This window comes from Rhagoletis pomonella, unplaced genomic scaffold, assembly GCF_013731165.1.
Source record: "Rhagoletis pomonella isolate Grant_MI unplaced genomic scaffold, Rhpom_1.0 Rhpom_scaffold_00007, whole genome shotgun sequence".
Classification (NCBI taxonomy): Eukaryota; Metazoa; Arthropoda; class Insecta; order Diptera; family Tephritidae; genus Rhagoletis; species Rhagoletis pomonella.
This window is the reverse complement of record NW_023458561.1, coordinates 66,201,468-66,222,382: the sequence shown is the minus strand read 5'-3', so window position 1 is coordinate 66,222,382 and position 20,915 is coordinate 66,201,468. Positions and strand designations below refer to the sequence as shown.

At 35.8% G+C, this 20,915-nt stretch overlaps 1 protein-coding gene across 1 annotated transcript in view; it reads right to left on the bottom strand.

The window, feature by feature from the left end:
• Positions 1-19,905, bottom strand: part of LOC118743370 (semaphorin-2A) — a gene marked incomplete in the record, with an annotated part of 243,443 nt that extends 223,538 nt beyond the window's left edge. Inside the window, 1 exon segment of the mRNA XM_036475994.1 lies at positions 19,248-19,905.
• Between the last annotated feature and the right edge of the window lie 1,010 nt (positions 19,906-20,915).

The following is a 20,915-nucleotide window of genomic DNA, read 5'->3' as shown; positions in this document are numbered from 1 at the left end:
AAAAATGCTATGCATTGCATTCATAAACAAAACCAAAGCTGATGCACAAAAATTGTTTTGCAAAAGCTTTACCATGACAGTTTAATAAAGGTCGCTCACAATCCATGGCATATTTCTGCAATTGCATAAATTTGTCAGCTCTTATGCACCGAATCGCGAATAGCCCTAATATGTATAAATACATACGAGTACGTGTACATATATCTTCACATACTCTTACGAATGTCTTTACAACAATTTTGCCTTGCAGCTACTGCTACTACAAATAATTGAGTGTAGTGATTGGAGTTCTTGAGCTGCTCATTTAATTGAAAATATTCGTGGTTTCGCTTATCCACTACAGAGTCATCGAATTATATACGAAATTGAGCCATAGTGACTGGTTGAGCATAGTTGCAATAAGTACTTTTCCAATTTGTTAATTTTATTGAATGAATAACAAAAAAGAAGACTTTCGCAAGGAAATGTCTATCGGAAGTTATATGGGAGTTCCAAATTCACACAAAATATTAGAAATCTAAGAAATTTTTACTGCAGAGCGTTCCACAAAAGGATGTCCTCTCCTTGTTACTAGAAAACCCTACATTTAAAATGTGGTGAGAATTGGATCACTCTAACGTCCAAAACTTGCAAAAAAAGTGGGCGCAGTCATTAAATGTGACGAAATTTTGGTAAATTTTTGTTTACTGCTCTCCACTCTCAGAACAAAAAAAGGTCTTTTCTTCCAATGTTTGATAAAATTTTCCATTGTACGAAAAAATCTTCTCGGGAAATTATGCAAAAAGAAGCTGCAAAGTCCCGTGAAAAAAATAAGAAAATATCAAACACATTATAAATACCGTCACCTGAATATTTCACGACACTTAAAAAACTGATTACAGTTGAAAAAGAAACTCTTGCTTTAATTTGTTCAGCGCCAAATGCAACTACACTGATTAGCCGGTACCGCGCTGATTCCAGTGTTTTTTTTTTTTTTTTGGAAATGTACCATTCGTGGAAGGTTAGTAAATGACGTGAAATTTTGTATTTATAATTTCTAAATTACCCTCTCTAGTCCCAACCTGTTTTTTTTTATCAGCTGTCACCAAGACTTTTTCTACCTGGCTCCATATTGTCGGAACACTGTGCGGCGCTTGAAATTTTAATTTTTCAATAACCAAGGCCATATTTTTTGCAGAAAAACAACGTAATTTCTATACGACAATTTAACGATAGAAAAGTTGGTTTTTCTTAAAATATTACTTACGCCCCGCAATACGGTATTTGTGAGAAGGAAAATTAAAAAAGAATCGGGTCTTCTAATTCCGAATTCAAATAAAATGGAGCAAGATGAGTTTTTTGGAGCCGGTATATATGCTTTATAATTTTTTTTTGATAAATAAAGTCATAAATGGTCAAATGAAAATGCGTAACAATCTCTTTTTTATGAAATTTGGCTATTTAGGAAAAAATGTTACTCATACGCCATGTATGAACTATTAAAGAAATCATAAAAAAAAAAGAAATTATTATGCATTTTCATATGGCGCCTATGACCTTATAAAAATGAAAATTTCAAGCGCCGATAACTGCCTCTAAAATTAAGTTTTTCAAGCCCATGTTGGAGCAGGCGCACAGGGGGTTGCCCCCATACAATGAATCGGCTAAATTAGGGGAGTTATCGCAGAATAATAAAATTTGGTGCGCTGGTTCAGAATATGTATATTAAGAAAAATGCGAAGGTTTGGCCAAATCGGTGCAAAGACATGCCTACCTCCCATACACCTTAATTTTTAAAGTTTAATTTTAGCTAAAATTATAAACAGAATAAAGCGAAAATTGGTAGCTATATGTGACAATATGTACTCAAGCTCTGTGGTAAATTTCGCTTTGTTCGGTTGTTGTTTTTAGCTACATTTGTGATGGGAAAATTACCTGATCTACAAAAATAGAACACTGATTCGTAATCTACGTCTCAAATTGAAGTCACTTACTTCGGCGTTATCTTGTGTTATCGGTCGGTATTGGCACACGGAAACGGCATTGATTATCGCGGCTGAGTGGAAGGTCGACCCAACCCGACAGCCTAACTCTCAGAAAACATCTCAAGAACCCCCTACTTCAGAACTTATTTGAAGAACGTCTATTTCAGAATTTTATTGATAAACACCTTATGCCAGAATTTTGTTGAAGAGCTCCCTATATCAAACGAAATTACATAGAAACTGTGCTGAGATAGGGCGTGTTTGAACCGAATTCTGAGATAGTCTAAATCTGCGGTTCTCAAACCGTTTAGTAAAAAGTTTTTGTAAGTGCAATTACGCTGAGAGAGGGTCTTCGCCAGTCCTGGGCCACCTATTCTTTCAAGCTCGTGTGAAACCTTCCTTTAAAAAAAAATAATAACTTCTTTTTAAGCACATTAATTTATTTAGCCAAGGTTTGTTGTCACAAGGTGCTTCTTATTTGAATTTTAATATTACATATTTATAAATTATGCTATCTCTCCTTTCCAAATACAAATCGTTACCTAAAGATGAAAAGGTGCCAAGTCCATTTTTTTTAAATTATTCAGTAGAGACGAAAAATCTGTGTAGTTACGCATTATCTATCATTCTGTCATTAAAACTAAATTTTGGAAAAATGTGGACTTTACACCTTTTCATCTTTAGGTAACGATATCTACTAAGGTATATTTGCACCATTAAATTTTGTATTAAATTTAGTTCCAAAATGTGTAAGCATTGGGCGCCAAGCTCAGTCGCATATTTAGCTAAGGAAATTAATGCATGTGGCTATGTGGTTTAGCTCCTCTTTATGCGAATTATGAGCGGTTAACCACAAAACAAAGCTATAATTATGTAAAGCGTAGAGTTTTTGTTTACTTTGCTCTGTGCAAAAAGGGCGCTTCTTTTGGTTGCTTCGAAAATATACAAGAGTCTTAAAAAACATTAGCACCAACAAAACCGCTTGTTGCCTACTTTAAGGCATGTCAGCTAAGAGCCGCAGCGGCAGCGATACCGACGCCAACGTCATTTAATGTCAGGCACGCCGCTACGCTTAATTGTTGTTAATGCCTTTTTAATTGTGCCATTAATTGCTGCCGCCGTTGTTGCACCTAAGCTCTGTCATGGCCAACGAGGACCATATAAAGGCAACAACACTTACGAACAGTAAAACATAGATCCTTACTTAGGCAAAAGCTTAACGCTTTTCATTCCCTTTTTTTACTTTTTCTGCCTAGCTGTTAAGTCCTTACGCACTTACTATTTCGTTAAGGAGAAAAATCAAAGAAGAAGGCTTCGCACAAAAGAAGCGAAAATTGTATTAAATAAATAAGTGCCTGTTACTAGAGAAATCTGTTGGCGTGCAACAGCTGCTGACACTGCTAGACAAAGGTAGCACTTAAGCTATTACAAATTAACAATATTTGACTTTCTATGGCAACGATTATAGGTAGTAGATACATATGTACATATATGTATATGTATGCAAGTATGTAGAAATGTACCTCTCAGAAGGTAGTTGCATTACTTGATTTCAAGAGCACTAACTACAACAGTGCTCAGGTTTTCGTCCCTTGGAACCGTTTTAATCATTAGCGGAGTAGAGTGAAGTAGAGTTGCCACCTTGTATACCAAACTCGTTTTTATTGGAGTTTATTAATAATTAATTGCTATTTCTAACCTGTTTATATCCCACTCTGATTGTTGATTGAACTCTTAAGTTATGCGGAAATCCTAGTTTTTAATTGAAAATTTGTCTAAAATTTCAGTGAAGACCTACTTTCAATACAACTAAAGGAGTCATCTTTGAAAGCAGCTTTCTAGCACCGGATGCTCTCATTTGAGTCATATCTTGCTTCCTCAATCAAGAGTTAGTACAAAACCTTTAACGGAAGATTTACTTGTTTTTAAGAAAATTTATTTAGCACCAGAATAATTATTTTTAAAGAGGTTTTCTATAATTTTCGGACCTTAGATAATGATTTTTAATTCAACCGTTCCAACAGAGGTAAAGGATAACGCGACCAATAAAATGTTTTGCATATTTTGTATCCCTTTGTTAAGTTCCGAATCCTGAAGCAGCTTTCATAATACATATGTAAAAGCTAATAATTCCTTATAATTCCTTCGGTAGATGAATTCCTAATGCTTAAGTCTTCGACTTAGTATGGCCATAGACGGAAAATCACAGATAATGTGCTGCGATGTCTTCTCCTTTTCAATAAAATGGTGGCAATCCGTCTCGGTGGATAGGCCAATCCGGTGCTTGTTGGAGCGCATTTGCTCCATATTTTCCTACCAAAGAGATATCCGCATATTTGAGCCCATCTAAAACTCCGCCCCCCTCCCCTCTCCACAGCACTTTCTGCTTTTTTAGTTTACCGAATCTTTGATGATGAGTCTCGAAGAATGCCAACTGAGTCCGCCAAACGGTTCCGGTCCCAAAAGGATTGGTGTTGATGAGCCTTCCCTTGCCATTGCGTCAGGCGCAGTGTCCCGTTACGCAACGTGTTCCTTACTATCAAAAGTTTAAGAGTGTCAAGGCACTCCTTTATAAATGCAGATCGTGCCATTGGATGTGGCTCTGAGGGCCACCTGGCGCGATTCAAACCCTTTTAAAGATCCAACATGCCACAAATTGAGACTGCTAATACTTCGGCCTTAAAGACTTCGACCAAATAGCCATTGCAATGGAAAGTTAGGTAGTGGCTCTATTGAAAACCTAAACCTCTTTTTTCGCGCAAAATACATTTTTATTGTGTCTTCTTATATTCTTTTTGGAGAAATATTTTCATCCGTCGCATTTCTGTACGAAATCCCCAGGGAAAGAAAATAAATTACCCTCCTTTACACAAATCTAGTTCCCTCGTAAGAGATATTTCTTACACTAATTCTGAATCTGGTAGCTGTTTTTTAAGAGCCATTTAAAAATTTTCTCTTACCGCTTCTTTATTTCCATTAAGAATTTCCTTAAACAATTAAAAGCCAATAATAAGGCATGTAGAGCTGCTATTTTAATACCTTCGTGATTTAAAGTTGGCAACTCTAGCTTAATTGCACAATTTTCACAAAACTTATTTGCTCCTTTGCTATTTGCAATCCGCTCGACAATTGCTTCATCTTTGACCTTGCCTAATTTGCCATCATATTCGTGTGTTTTGTTTTCGTTCTTTTCTCTACCTCAGTTCAACTCTTTTGCTGCATTCTCTCATTATCTTTATTTGCATAAATTCAACGTAGTCATTTGTAATTATTCCAGCGTTGAACACCGAGTCGGTACTTAGTTTCTGAACTCTTTTGCCTTTTTGTTTTTGTGTTCGCAGCGAAACCTTGAACTTTTGTTCGCTTTTCCTCTCTCTTCTATGGGTGTTAGTACTATGCGTGTGTGTGTGTGTGTGTGTGAATGCATGTTGACCGCTATTATTACGATTATTGCTGTATTTTTACCCACATAATGGGCCAGCAGCTGGTCGTAGTTGACCAAAGCTTCGCAAATCGCCAGCCATACATACATACAACAACAACAAAAAACAGCGACAACGCAAGCAGTCAGTTCTGCTGCGCGTAACGGTCAAACAACCACACATACTGAATATAACTCAGCCCTCCCAGTAGCCCCCTTTTTCGCGGCTTGCTCCGTTTACTTTGCTGCTCATTCTCCCCTTTTCTCTCTATCTTTGTTTTTTTTTTTTTTTGATGCTCGGTTTTGGCTCCACCGCCTAATCATCAACAACAGCTTTCACCAGCATAATGAACTTCCTTAGCACGTCTCTACCCTCAGACGCCCGGAAGTTGCTGGGCCCGCTTATTGTATGTCCATGTTGCATGAATATCTGTGTGCGGGTGTGTTTGTTTGTGGAAGCTTTGTGTTTGTCATTGTCTTTTTAGCTTGTTGCTTCCTCTTCACGTTTTTCGTAGTAGCTTTATGTGCATATGTATGTGTGCGTTTTTTTCTAATTTTTTGTACTAACTTCTGTTTTTGCCATGTTTACTCATTTTTTTACTCGCTCTTCGCCCACTGCTGTCCGCAACTCTCATAGAACTAGCAAAAGCATTCTGCATGAACCTCGATTGCTGGCGCGTACCAAAAATTCCCTTAAGTCACAGCATACAATTATAGTAACTGCTTCTCCTTTGCGCCCTCTATCACACATTCCTTCTTTACTCTAAAAGATTTTTTTGCACGCCCTCATTTTTCCATGCATCTCCTTTTTGTTGCATTCTTTTCGTGATTTTTGCGGGTACTAATGTTCACAAAACATTTTCCATAACCAAAGCGGGCCTCTCCGCTCAACTAGCACGCCACGTTTTTTAGTCTCTTCTGCCTTCTTCTGTTGATCCCACTGACGTCGGTTCCCTTGTTGGTCAATTTGGCTCTCAGGCGTCTGTTACGATTCTATCTGCCCCTATGCCATTTTCAATGCCTCACTTGACTTTTGCTCATTCCGATGATGGGCCACAATTTTATTCTGGCGCACAAGCACACTCAAACAATCGCATGTGATATGTACACTTATGTGTGCGGTTTCGTGACTATTTTCCCACTGGTATTATGTGCTTTCAACACTCGCCAGCTATAACTATTACCAAGCGCCGCTGGTCTCGCTCTTTGGACTCGGCTAGTAGCTGCAATTTGTCCCTAAACTGCGCGCCGACATTGTGTTTGGCATTTGTGCTGTTGCTGTTGCTATTGTTTTTACAACTATGCACTACTACTGCCGCTGCTTCCACTGGCCCTATCATTATACTTAGTCCTTCTGCTGCTGCTGTTGTTGTACCATTGCTGTTTTAAGTTGGCTTTTTCCTTGGTTGTTATTATTGCTCCTATCGCCTGCCGCCACCTCCTAGACCTCGGTGGTCTCAGTTGGTCGTCGACGTTAGCTCTCTAAAGTGGCAATTTGTCTAGTTTTGTAAGCGCCTCTTTTAACGATAATGATGATTGCTCTTTGTTGCGTTTTTCCACACACACACACACACACACACACACACACACTCGCACAGCCTGGTGCACGGGGGAGTACAGGCAAACAGAGTTTGAGCTTTCGTCTACAATCAAGTATGCGTACACTTAACTTCCGCTGAATAACACACACGTATTCGTACAGTTGAACAACTGAAACGTGTGCCGTTTGTTGCCTTTGGTTTTTCCTATTCCTCATTTTCTTCCGCTTGCACCCGCTTCAAGCATTTCACACCCTCGACCTGCATCATCATTCTAAGCACACTTTTTATGATAGGTCGCCGCTCCACTTTCGGTATTTTTTTTTTTTTTTGGTTTATTTTCTTGATTTTTGCAAATTCCAACGCTTGCTCACGTCCCCACATCAGCTTGGTTTTAATCGCAATATTCTCTTATTGTTCAACATGAAGGTCCCTACGTTTGAGTTTAGTACGTTTTAGCACTTTTTTAGCGTTTTTGCACAGAAATTCACGCTCTGCTCCAGAATTATATTTTTTATATTTTCTTTTTTTTTGTATTCTTGTTTTTTATGTATTTTTGCGGTTCTCCCGTTAATTTCCTTTTCTATTTTGCTCTATATATATGTACGTACAGTGGCAGTCAAAAATGGATGAATGGTGTTTCGTTTTTAATATTTACAATGTTTTTAAGCTAAATTTTATTTTGATATTTTTTTATAAAAATATGGTTCATGCTTTAACAAAAACTATCAAAAATTCCACAAATTTTTATCCAAATTTCGAGCTTTTTTACCTGAATTTTTGGAAAGTATTTGGGTAAGTGCAAGTCTTAGCGGCTAAAAAATCGCATTGATTTTAATTAATTTTTTTTTGACGTCGGTTTACACTTTTTTCGATATAAACATGAATTTCATGTGGAAGAATATGCGCATTTATATGAAAAAACTAGCAAAAGCCGTCAGCAAAATAAAAATTATTAAAAACCAATGTGATTTTTTAGTCGTTCAAAACTTGCACTTGTTGTACTAGAATTTTATAAGCTTGTTAGCTGCATGTGACTTATTTAGTTTTTGTTAAAGCAGGAACCATATTTTTATAAAAAACTTCCAAAAAAATTTTAGTTTGAAAAACATTGTAAATAATAAAAACGAAACACCATTCATCCATTTTTGACCGCCACTGTACGTTTACATAAATGTATGTATGTAAGTATGCTGGATTTGCGGTATGCGGTGTAGTGTCTGGGTTTTTAATTTCTATTTGCCCTTGTACTTTGCATACATTGAATGTCTAGACAATTTTCAAGTTAATAATAGATTTATTAACTGCTATTCATTGTTTCATAAACCACCGTCCGTATGCACGTTTCTTGAATGAACTAATTGTTTTTGTGTGTATGTATTGCCATCGTAGCAAGTGGAGAAGAAAGTCCACATGCAAAAATACCAATAAAAGATTATGAAATATAAAATTATGTAGACGCTTTTAAAGTGCGAATTCTAGAATCTAGCAAAAACAACATTAACGTGTATTTTGCGGCAGCCTCTGGCCTCTAAAGTATAATTATTTTACTTTTCTTTTAAATATCGATTTGTGATGAAAAGAAATTAAATTGGTGCAACTTTCTTTCTTGGTAAATCTGTGCTCCTGAGTTAAGCAAACGTGCCAAAGGCTGGTTTTAAATTGCTTATTTTTATGAAAAAACTTTACACATGCAAAAACATATCTATTGGTCTAAGATGCGAATAGGGCAAAACCTTCACCCACCTGCTTAATGAATGAAATCCATTTCGTATAAAATTTAAAGTGTTATTAAATATTTTGCGTGTGGGTAGGCTAAAAAAATCCTGGCCAGGATATTCAAAACTTTTTTTTTAATTTTACACTCATTTTTGATTGAACGAATTATATACCAATCGAAGGTATAAAGGATATAGAATGCAAAAACGTTGGGTTGTCTAGAGATCTGGTAATCGTTTTTCACATCAGATCGTTTTTCCAAGATATTTTCATTTTTATGAAAAAAATTCAAACTTCAACAAGAACAAGTAGAGAAGTATAAGTGCGGGCGACACCGTACTTTATATACCCGGAGCAGGTATCAAAAGTTTTCGATAATATGCTGAGTTAGTCTCAATGATATAATTGAACCAAGTTTGGTAGAAATCGATAAAGTGGTTACCGGGTTTCACTTGTGAAGTCATAAAGTGGGCGGTGCCACGCCCAATTCCTAAAAGTCTATATCAGTCTTATTTATTGTTAAGAGGTTGTTGTATGTTTTAACTTGTAGTAAATTAGTGTCCTCAGTTTTTGAAATATCGGAGTTTTCGTATTTTTGAAATTTACCGCTATAAGGGAAGGGGGTGTAATTTTATTCCGATTTGAATAATTTTCAACAAATTACTTTTCCGTACCAAGGTTATTAAGTGCAACGAGTTTGGTGGAAATCGATAAATCAGTTACCTAGATACACATTTGTGGTCAAAAGGGGGCGGCGCCATGCCTTTATCTAAAATTTATAATAATCGATTTTAAGTGAATTAGCTTCAGTAGTAACTGATTTATTGCAGAATTCGTGTTTCTGTTATTTACCGTTATATGGTAGGAGGGCGTGGTTAATGCCCGATTTCAAAGATTTTCTACAGATTTCTTAGCTAGACCCTAGGCAAGGCTCTTACCAAGTTTGGTAAGGTATGGTGAAGCGACTACTGAGATACAGCATTCCATCTTAAGTGGGCAGGATCACGCCCATTTTCCAAAAACTTCATAGTTGTATTATTTTTTACAAAAATTCTTGTGCACAAGTGCGCTCGGGTATAAAAATCAAACTTCAATAAGGAACAAAGTTTTTGTAATTTTATTTTCATTTTCATAGATATGTTTTAAAGCTTTCTCCTTTGTAAAAAATCAAGCTACTAGAGCTAAAAATCGATGGATAAATAAACAATTTGTGAATGGTCAAACGAAAATTTTCAATAATTTTTGTATGAAATAGGGGCATTGTATGAAATAGGGGTACAACACCGCACTCGTACTTACATACTCGTACATGGCGTATGAGCAACAATTTCCATGTTAAAGTTTCAATTTGTTTTCATTCCTACAAAGTTTTTGCGGAAATCTGGGCACACAAGAAGGCGTCAATGGCGGCATTTTAGCCCTACAATAATCTGTATATAGTCAAAAAGAGCAAGCTCCTCATTCATAAAACATGCTTATCTTTTATTCATCATGCGATCCTGGACGTTCATTAAAGAAAGTATTTTTTTTCTTTTTCAGGAAATGGCGGCCACCGACATTTAAACAGAACGTATATAATGCAGTACCTATTTATTATCCGTCAAATAACTCAATAAAGGGCCATTGTAAATTAAAAAAAAAACACTAAAGTTTTATACCTGTGATTTCACCTGAGTGTTTCGAGCAATTTAGAAGTTCAAAACTTTTAAGCGTAATTTTAGAGAAATGTAAACTTTTCCATTGAAGCCTTTGCCAGAAGTTATCGCTATTATTATTACTCGAAAGTAATAAACGAATCATATTAGGTTTTATGTTTATACGTGACCGACCTACTTTACCTGGACATATGTACATTAGACTGCATCACACCCCATACAAAAAAAAAATCGGTACTGTTTTTCCATTGGAATTATAAAGTTTATTATATTTTAAGACGTCCACCAAATTATTTCGGAAAAATATTAAGATTTGAAAATAATTTGAAATGAATAAAAATAGTTTCTTTAGGATTTTTTTGAAAAAATCCCCTCAAATTACTAAACGGTTTAAGCTTAAGAAATTTGCATAAACATGTTTTTAAACAATTAAAAAAATTTCAACGGAGTCGTATTAGTGAGTTTTTTCTTGCTGTTTTTTTACTTTTTTCAAAGATTGGTATAAGAAAAACTTGAATAACTGAACCCAAACTCTTCCGATTTAGACTTGTGAGGTATCATTGGAAAGTTGTGTTGGTATTTGAAAAAAAAAATATGGGACACGAAAAGTGTAAAAAAACAGCATCCAAAATTTCATTATTACGATTTCGTTGAAAAGATTTTTAAATATTTTTATGCAGATTATTTAAGCCTAATCTATTTTGTCATCTGAGGGGACTTTTTTCAAAAAAAAATATATAATGAATTTTCTAATCCCGGAGGAAAATCCGCAACTTTTTTGGTGATGCAGTCTAATGTACATACATAACTATTTGTAAACCAACAGGCAAGGCAACATAGTGTTAAAAATCGGAACAAGAATTTACGTAAATGACTGCATTTATTCCAATCACTAAAGGGTCATAAAATATTTACAGTTATTCAAATGTATTAGTGTAAATATACATATGTATGTACGTATATCCGATGGGAACCATCGCCTAGATTTAAAGGTGTTGAATTGTGACACTGGGGGCAATACTTATATATGAATACAATTTTCCAAATACTCGGACTTCTTTACACTTACTGACATATGTATATGTACATACATCCATGCGCGCGTAAATAAAATAAACTGACTATGTATGTACATTGTAGAAAGCACATAATTTGAAAATAATGACCAAAATTACTTAATTCTCTGTAATAACTTTATGGTCCGAATACGGTCATCATACAGCTACTTATTTATGGGTGCTATGTATTTTTTGTACTTTTTATTTTATCGAGTTAAATTTGGTTGCTACGTTCGTTTATTGTTAACGGCTTGTGAGAAATAATACGTAGGTACAAAACCTGCTAAAAGGGAAAATCGAAGGCAAATTCAAGTTTAGAAGTGAAAAGTGGACTTTTAGAAATGAAAATAATTAATAAAAAAAAAATTTCGCTTAAAACTAAATAAAAATGTTAATTAGAGTATATTAAAAATTTATAATTTTTAATTTTTTTGGTTAAAAAAACAACTTTCTAGAAGGCTTTCTAGAGAGCTATTCTTCGCAAGACTTATGGCCCTAATCGCGTGGGCGACGAGTACCGTACATGGCCATGTTCCAATTACGAGCCATCGACAGAGATTCTAGATTGTGTGGGGAACTAAACATTGTACAATCTCTTCAGAATAGGCAAAATGATGTAATATAACAATTAGATAGGCGCTAAAAACATGGTGTGAAGGTAGGTTTAGCAGTGCATAGAGCGCAGTACCAGAGGTTTTAGGGAAAAGTCTTGGTGATCGTTCTACGAGATTCGGCAAGTAGATTTCCCACAGTACTGAGTGCGATTCTTCTCCACCATGCCACAGACGCATAGCTGATAATGGATCTTAGCATAGAAGTATTGGTAGCTTCCAAGAAAATATGCAAAATTTCAATCACCAAGAATAGAACCACTCCGTTTTTGCATAAGTATCAGCCACTATGATACCGAGTTAAGGAAATTTATCACTCCAATACACCCAGATCAAAAAATAACTAAATAAATGAAGTAATTGTAGCACCCAAATTACGGTACACCAGAAACAAGGCAAACTGGCACCAAAAAAGATCAGTTATAGTTTTGATTAACTGTGTTGTTACTGTTTTAGATTTTTTTGGTCTGTAGTCGCAAAGCTTAAATGCGACGAAAATTTGTTGGTTTTTGAAAACATAATTCACAGAAGCGTAAAAAGAGAGAAGTAAACAAAAACGGAGCACTAAGCAAAAATATTTGAAGGAGCAGCAGCTTTGAGTACAAAAAAAAACCAGCAATAGCCACAGCAGCTGTGGAAAATGCCATGCAAAGCAGTTGCCGGAAAGCAGCCGAAAAAGCGATGAAATGTGGCTGGAGACATGGACTGCACGGCAACAACAGCAGGAAAAAACCGTCAAATGAAGTAAGTGCCGTCTAAAGTCCATACAGAGGATGGGCGGCAGCACTCAACCAAACTCAACGCTTACAAGTCTTTTGTGCATATGTAGTGTGTATGTATGTAAGTATGTACATATGTATGTATGTATGTTCATAAATAAGCATGTGGAAAGTTCTTTGGCGACTTATATGGCGCTGTTTACTGTTGCTGCTGCTGCTTTTCGCCGCTTTGCTTTCTCTACTTGAGCCATCAAGCCTCCACAAAATGGCCTCACTTCTCGGTGCAAGCACTCTCCAGACGCGTATCCGCAACTCTTGTTCATCGCACGGCGTTCTTGTCCCTGCGCGCTGTTGCAGCTGCTGCTTTTTAAGCGCCATCGTCGTTGTTGCTTTTTCCCCGAATTTGGAGCTACTGACGGCAGACCTGTTCTTTACCAATCTACCCATTTATACAGAAAAAGTCGTATATTTACCGCACTTCATAATGCGGCCCTTCTCGCTGTCTCTTGTTTTGCACTCATTTACCTCAGTTCAAAGTTTCAGCCTCCACCTTCGTCACACACAGCCAGCTTTCGGCTCAATTCAGAATGTATGCGACCAGCAGCAGCAAGGCGTGCCAGGCGACATGCCGCATAACAAGCATCAGCCAGTGCTTTTTTTTCGTAGCATTCTTTTTTTTGTTTCTTTGTTTGAGCTGTCTTCTTTTTTTTCCTTTTGTGGCTTGGCAGCACTGCCTGGTGTTTTCTGTTTGGTCAGTGTTGGAGCAAACGGTGACTTGAAATGCGAAATATGCAAAATGTTGACGACAACCAAAAGTCTGCTAAGCAAAAAAAAAAGAAGTAGTTGCTCAAAACCGTCGGCAATTTGTTTTTGTTTTCGTTCTCGTTTTTGGTGGTCGCTGTCCGCAACTTGGAATTTGAGTATTCTTTTTTAATGCTTTGTGAAGGGATTATGCCAAAAAAGTGCACCAGCAGAATGTACGAGAAAAAAAAATTCAAAAATATGCGCCAGCTGCATTTTGTTTCAGTGGAGAGACAAAAATAATTATTGTGCAATGACAAAGAATAGAGAGTAATAATATTATTCAATGCAGGTGGACGTCAACAAAATTTTTTTTTTTTGTGAATTTAATACATGCATAGTGAAGCAGTCTAAAATTTATTTTGTAAAATGACGAAATATGCAAAAGCTTTAATCAGTGCCACTCTACATCATAAAATTTAAATATTTTTTAAAACTGCACTTAATTTTTGTTCAAATAATAGGGACTAAAACTCATAATTAAGTTCTCAAGAAAATGCATATACAAAACGCATATGAAAGGAAACAAATCTATCAAAACTTCTTAAAAAATCAGTCCTCAGTCTACAGCTCTCAAGATGAAATTTTCATTTCATTTCATTTTTATACAAATTTAGTATAAAGGAAAGTCGAGATTTTTTGTACGCGGTAATCTCGAAAACTACTGAACGGATTTTGACGAGATTTTCTCTAAGATATTCTGTATCGATAGGAGAGTGATCTTTTTAATTTAGAATTTAATAGGGTTGTCACCTGTTAAGAAAATTACCATATTCAATTCTAATAAGCGTAGGCGTCAGTTCTGCGCCGTCACTGTCAAATGAAAACACTTGGCCTCTGAATGTGTTATAATGTATGGTTTTTCTGAGTAGGGTTGCCACCTGTTTAAAGACTATAAGATCTTCACCGTCCGTTGGATAAAAAAATGAGATACCAAATGAAAGTGCATGGCTTTCGCATGTACAAAAACTTTAAGTTTTTTGAGTAGGGTTGCCACCTACTTAAAATTACAATCTTCTATATATAGCACAAAAAAAGGCGAAATATTTTAACCACGCTACTGAACGGATTTAGGCAAGAGCTTTTATATATATATAATAAACGAAGTACATGATGACATATGATCGGAGGCAGCGTAAAATTTTATTTTTATTCATATTCATAAATTCTTATAAGGGCAAAATAAATGATTTTTAATTCAAACGATTGTCATGTCATTTTCACGACAATTACAATGTCAAGGAATTCGAACTACCGTCGAAGCAGACGAGCCACAAATATTTTCTTCTTGTATTTTTGATCAAAATTCCATAATAACTTTTTAACATCCTTCTTCTTTTTCTTCTTCTTTATTGGCGCTGTAATCGTCTAAGCTATTTCGGCAGATTTTATCATATCTAGCAACTATAGATGGAACTGCTAAGAATCCTACGAAATTTTTCAGCATTGATACAATTTTGAACTTGAGCAACCGTTTCAATTGTACTATTACGATCAAGACTTAAAGTAAAACACATTTTTCCGCAAATTTATATTTTTGGGCATATTTTTCCATTTTAACCCTTCGTTTAGCTATTTGTGGTGGTTTTCGGAGATACTTTTTAAAAAATTTCCATGCTTTAATTTAGTTAGGACTATGATCCAAATTGACTTTACTACGATTTCGTTTAGGCTACTTTTCCACTGTATTTTTTGTCTTTAGCTTCAACTAAAAAAAAAATATATAAATAAAAGTTCATGTCTTATTCGTTTTTGATGTATTAGTCACCCCGGTGACCGTATGTGATTGGACGTGATTAAATTTAATTAAATTGGTGGATTTTAAATAAAAAAAGAAATAAAAATATACAAAAAATATAAGAAATGGTTGGTGATAAGTAATGAAATCAGCGTAACATCCATGGAAATTTACTTCGCCAAGGGCCAGCGAATAATTGAATATTTCCACGAAAAGTTTGACGCCTACAATGAAACAAAATAAACTCAATCGAAACAATCTGTACTAGGGATGGTAAAAAATAAAAAATAAAATCGATTAATTAATCATATGATTAATTACAAGCCAAAAAAATTAATTGCAATTATTTAGAAATAATCAATTAATCGAATTTTTAAATGCACTTTTTTGCAGTGAGTATTCACAAAAACACTTTTCGATACAAAATTTCTAATTCTCCTTTTAATTAGCCTTAAATAAAATAAAACGCGTATTTTTAGCGATGATAATTAATTACTATTTACCCAAGTTTGCAAAAATAAAAGTTTCAGTAAGCTTTTTGTTGTTAATTATTATTTAAACGAGTTTGCAAAAACTAAGTTTTGATAGATAAGCGTTTTGTTGTTAAGCGGTTACGTTTCTCGATGCCTGTAACACCAGCTTTTAAAAAAAGGGCTAAACAATTTAATTAAAAACTAGTTTATTTTTATGGGTGACCCAAATCATCATCTTTTCGGCTTTGTTTGTGTACAAGAGATTTATGAGGGGCCCATATTTCTAGAAAATATTTTTACGATTGTTTACAATTAATCGATTAATAGTCGAGTAATAAAACATAAAACTACGATACAATTAAACCGTAAATTGAACAAAAATAATCAATTAATTTAATCAAATCATTAATCGGTGCCATCCCTAGCGGTACCCACGCACGCTAAGAGCGATTTGGGTTTCACCTGTTTTATTCGATATTTATGGACGTCCATCATTAGGCATTAGCTTTCTCGATTATATTATATCATCTTTTGAGGTATAAACCTCACCTGTCTCTACATGGTTGGAAGTTGAATTCCAAGCGGCTTCCTGAACGGCCTCTTTTTCTGTCTGCTCTTCCAGCTCCAATTCGATTTCATTATATTATCTCCACTACACTCATTTCTGCCGGAAAGTCCTTTTCCAATATTCAAATACACAACAACAACAAAACCTCGCTAAAACAGTTTATCCGTCGCCTACTACCAATTAAGTTTCGTTTTCGGAAATTCAAATATACTTTTGCTCGAGGTGTATGCATAGTGCATGTAATATTCATATAGTCACCGGGGTGACTAACAGTGTAGCGACTGGCTCGAAATTCTTCGCTGAAGTGAGGGTTAAAAAGTTCCCTTGGGAGAGACAAATAACAAAAAAGACATCTCAAGCTCGGTCTTAAACAAGAAACTTTGCTATGAATAGAGATTTAAATTTTTAGATAGTTGGTAACTCTCTTCAAAATTATTAATTCTGGATAAGAGAGCATTTAAATGCCTTTTAGGAAATAAACTCGTTGCAATATTTTACTTAAAATTTACGTATACTGATATTGAAACTCTAGAACCCTTTCGAAATTTGACAGATTTTAAATAGCAAATTCCAAAATGGTTTCACATAGCTTATAAACCTAGTGAAATAATATAAAGTGATGTACTCTTATTTAAAAGAAAAATTTGCATATTTTCGCTTTTTTTCTATTCTGGCATTGACCTTTGGCTTTGTGCACCCCTTTGCCCGATTTCGGCTTAAGTCCTCATCCTGAGGGACTGAAAAAATCAGTATTGCAAAGTTTGCACAAGCGGCAAGAATTTCTTGACATGTTTTTTTTTATTTCTTTTCTCAAATCAAAAACCAAATAAAAGTTATCACTCAATATGGTGTCAAATGAAAGAAAAAAATTTGATGATAAATTACCAAATAAGTGTACCGAAATAGAATCTCTTTGTTAGCTGGCACACTTTATATTATTTTACTATGCTTATGGTCGCCATATTAGTACCTTCCGAAACCTTTTTTCGAAAGCTTATTAAAAGAACCAAAAAAAACTGGGAGTTGTTATTATTTAAATCAATAAATACACTTCACCGTGAGTTAATACTTAAATATTTATCGAAGCTCCGATTGTTTAATTTTCTTGTTGTATATTTTTAATTGAGAGAAACTGTTGATATTTTCATTCGATGCATCGAAAATATCGATGTTTTTATACGATATATCGATATGAATCGATGCTATATTTCGATGCATCAAATGAAAAAAAACATCGATGTATTTTTTTGACTTACATCCTTAGGTTTACCAGAGTAATTCGTGTTCTCCAGAAAAAAAAAATGAAAAAACATCTTTTTGTCTTGCAATTTTCAGCAAATATAGGCAAAAAACCGATAAATTTTCAAAATTTGGGAAAAAAATTTAACCACTAGATATACTTGGATTTTTGGATAATGAATTTTTTCCTTGAGAACACGAATTGATATAGTAAATCTGATTATGAGGCGTTGTTTGTATTGCCAACATCTATCAAACCTGATATATGCGCACTCTAGTTTTTTTTTTTGTTCCATAGTCTGATAAATACAAACTTAAAAAATCCTAATCAATACTACATATTTCTTTTAACTTCCAGCGCCATTGTAGATAGACAATTTTGTTTTTTGTTATTTTGTCTTCGGTTTCGAATTCAGCGACCTCAAAAACCTCTGTAAATCTGAATTCATGTCAATATACTAATTTAAATTATAGGCACAAAATGAGTATCAAATATCAGTTTGCCTCAGCACCACTTGTAGGAAATTTTTCAAGCTAAAAAATGCTTGTACATATATAAATAATTCCTACGAACCCCTTCTATAAAGCTGTTTTCAAGTCAGCCTTTGCAAATAGATTTAAATTTTTGGTTATTTATTTATTCTGATGGAACTCCTCTTGTTTGTGAAAATTATTACGTGCTAAAATCGCTTTCCTCGAATTATAGATCGGAAAAAACCGAGAACTATTTACTTTTCATTATGAACCTTAAAATCCCAGACATCGAATGATTAACTCATAAACATAAAATTTTATTGAAAAAAAAAAAAAATTGGATGAAATGTGTAACCTTTAATTGTCAGGTTTGCAAGAAAAAGGTGATACAGACCAACAAGTTATTGTATGATGTAAGTTCGCCAAATAAATTTCATAAATTCTTCTCCCTCTTTTACATGTATGTCAAATGTTGTTTTCCCCAATGACGTAGCTTGGACAAAGTCTCAGCGAACTCTTCTTTCACCGCTCAAATTTTTGTTTCACCTAAAAACTTTTGCAATTTTTCCAACCGCTACTCAAGGGTTAACAACATTTATTAAATCGTTTCAACGTACCCCCAGTTACCACGGAAACAACATGCAGCCAGTCAACCAGCTTGTAACCAGCCGAGTAGCAAGCACAGCAGTGAGTTACCTTGCCAGTCAACCAATAAATATGTAAGTGTGTAAGCTGGTTAAAAGTTCGCAACGAGCTGCAGAGTGGAAGAGTATGAGTGGCCACTGGCTGGGTTTACTGGCATGGAAAATACCTAAGAGTACAAAAAAGTCTAGCAAATTCTGGGCTGGTACGCAAACAAGAAGTGTGCCGGTGTGTTTGAAAACTAAAGACCAGGGCTATTGAATTGGATATGGAACAGACCGTACAGACAGTTACTGCGAAATGTAAACAGCAAAGGTAAGCGTTAATAAAAGCAATCATTGAATTTTCCTGGAAAATGTTAAGTAAACCTTATAAAGTGCTGACAAATCAGGAGCAGCATTTGAATGATTTGAATGGGGAGAAGATGAATTGAGCGCAGATGTCCGGCTATACGCACACATACCTACAAACATTTGTGCATATACATAAGGCATAGATACCTAACAACTACACTTGAGCCTTGAAATTTTGCTCCTCAAAAAAGGTTAATACAAATTCTTATTAAGAAGCTTGTTCCGCTTGTTAGCATTCGACTAATATATACAGTTATATTAATTTAAAATTAACCTTTTCAATCCAACAGCTGTTAGGATGATTGATGCCGTATGCCTTTTGCTGAACTGCCTAATATCAGATGGTTTGATGTTTGTTGTTTTTATTTGCAATCAAAATCGTTTTAACGGTTCTTAGAGACGTTTTGTTTCAAAATTTTGCACTATTTCTTTTTTTTCAAATTTTTTTAATCCCTTCGATGTAAAAAACTTAAATTCTTTGCCTGTTTTGCTTGCTTCCAACTTTTATGTAACGTTACGCTTTTATGTTGCTTGCAGGCTTCTTACAACTCTAAACTTGCCACACTACTTTATATTGCAGCTTTTAGCCAGTTTTTCTGCCTTTTTTCTTGCCGCAATGCAGCTTGAGTCACGCTCGGCAGCACTCAAACTTGATGAAATCATTAAAATTTCGCTTATTAAATGCCAAATGTTTAAGCGTTTCAGAAATGTTTCTTAAATTTTTTTTTTAGAATATTTTCAAACACTAAATATTCACAAAAATAAATTCGCCAAAGCAAGGCAGTACACTCGCGTCTTTATACATTTATCCGCAACAACGAACCGTCCATTTCGCAATTGCCGCACAAACTGTTTGTGTTCTGGCAGCAGGCAAACGCACGAACGTGGCCAACCAACCAGCCAAGCAACCAACGACGAACCAACCAGTCCGCCAAGTCAAGCCAAGCCAAACCAAGTCAAATCAACCCAAGTCGGCACAGCTAGGCTACCAAGCAGGCGGCAAGCAGTGGCAGCTTGTTTGGCAAGTTCACAGCAGCCACTACAGCGGCAGCAGCAACGTCGACGTCACCGGCATCCCTACATTGCATCCATCTATACAGGGAACTAGCAACCTACCAGAACCGACGTCACCTCACCTCACCTCACCTCACCTCACCTCACCTCACCTCATCTCACCTTGCTACACCTCGTCGTTCGTGCTCCCATTCGTCCCGCCAGGAAATCAACGGCTTGCGAGCGGTTTTTCTGGTTTTCCCTCCCAAAAGTGCAACGAAATTCGCTCAATGTAGCGCGGCTATGCTTGCGCTCGCCACTATACCGCCGCCATACATCTAAGAGCGGCATGGTGGTGGTCGGTCGTTGTCGCCGCCGCCGTTTGCCGCTCACTCGTTGACACTTGCTCGTGTGTTCACCTTCGTTGCGTTCGTTGGAATTTTGCCGACTGCGGCCAACTACCCACCTTTCTACCTTGGCTGTCGTCCAGCTCGCCTCTTCAGTGGACAACAGTTGTGTCGTGCATAAATCGCGTGGAAATAATGCATTACAAAGTAGCGCTTTCTTACAGAGAACAACGTACCTTTTCATGCATTACTTATTGCTTTCAAGTTGCTTTTTTCATTTTCTCTTGAAGTGAGTTGCGCGCCGTATTCGCTACGTGGCTACACCTGACACGAGTAGCAGTGATTTAGACTATGTGCATGGGGTGGGGAGGGTAAGTGTGTGGTTGCAGCGCTTGATTCCAATAACGGCTTGCTTCATATATATATGTATAAATACTGGGAATAGTGGTCTGCCAACCGGCTTTTATGGATCAGCTTCGTATCACTTCGTTGTGTTTACAATCTTTCTTTGGCTCTGTTTTGAATGCTCTGCGGCTGCGCTAAATTTTGCATTTTTGATACTTCTCTTAATTTTACTCTTTAAGCGGCAAGAAAAAATGCTA